This window comes from Seriola lalandi, unplaced genomic scaffold (assembly GCF_002814215.2).
Source record: "Seriola lalandi dorsalis isolate HSWRI2012SDOR001 ecotype SW California unplaced genomic scaffold, Sedor1 jcf7180002054977, whole genome shotgun sequence".
NCBI lineage: Eukaryota > Metazoa > Chordata > Actinopteri > Carangiformes > Carangidae > Seriola > Seriola lalandi.
Genome location: NW_019525527.1, coordinates 298,811 through 299,779, shown reverse-complemented (window position 1 = coordinate 299,779; position 969 = coordinate 298,811). Strand labels below are relative to the sequence as shown.

At 40.4% G+C, this 969-nt stretch overlaps 2 protein-coding genes across 2 annotated transcripts in view; both read left to right on the top strand.

The window, feature by feature from the left end:
- Positions 1-969, top strand: part of LOC147817281 (uncharacterized) — an 82,274-nt gene that overhangs the window by 28,355 nt on the left and 52,950 nt on the right. The window lies entirely within an intron of this gene.
- LOC111646888 (uncharacterized) overlaps positions 1-969 on the top strand; it is a 32,582-nt gene that overhangs the window by 11,580 nt on the left and 20,033 nt on the right. The gene's annotated exons all lie outside the window — the stretch shown is intronic.

Sequence of the window (969 nt, the reverse complement as noted above, 5' to 3'; positions counted from 1 at the left end):
TGAGCACATTACACAGCAACATATAAAACATGAACACCGGAAACCAAAATCATAGATTATCCCAGACCATGCAAGAGGACATCTTACCACAGTGAAATCCTCTTTTCTCTGTGCAGTTCCCACACCAACCACTGCGCCAATAGATGGCAGTGTTGCACCTTTTTTGCCATAATTTAGATATGTATGTATGTATGTATGACTGAATGTGAATGTGAATAAATATCAATACAACTACCAAGTATTCAGCCCTTGTTGAGCTAGTAAAACAGTGAAGGGAAGAGGAATATTAACAAAGTGTGCCAACCACTTAACCTGAACCAAAAGGACAGAGATGTGTGTTGTGTTCACACACACACACACACAGACACACACACACACACAGACACACACACACACACACACACACACACACACACACACATACAAACAAACACTCTCTCTCTCTCTCTCTATCTATCATTTTTCATTTCTAACTTATAATGAATAACAAATAAATAACTAAAACTTTTTTGTGTGTGTGTGTTTGTGTGCGTGCGCGCGCCACGTTTCCTTATCTGTATCTATTCATTCTCCCCCCGTTTCCTTGTTCAATTTTAGTTTCACTTTCACATTCTCAGGTTTGTTTGTGACGCAGATGATTTTCTCCTCTGAAGGTAATGTGATCCGTGTTTGATGTTTTAGTCCTTAACACCGTCGCTACCTGATTGAAAACCTGACTCTAGACTTACTTTAGTTTCATCGTCGTTATTTTGTTATAATCTTACTGTAACTGGAAAGTCTAGACGGACTTTACAATGTCGATCACACGGACACAAACATGTCCGCCATGTTGTTTCGATGTTTTCAGTGGAAGCGGGGGAATAAGAGGAGAAACAGAGTTAGTTGGTGGTCGGTGGTTAACAGTTATTATTAAACTCCTTATTACTGTGTAGCTCCACTTGCTGATGACAGGAGGCAGCTGTTCCCGCC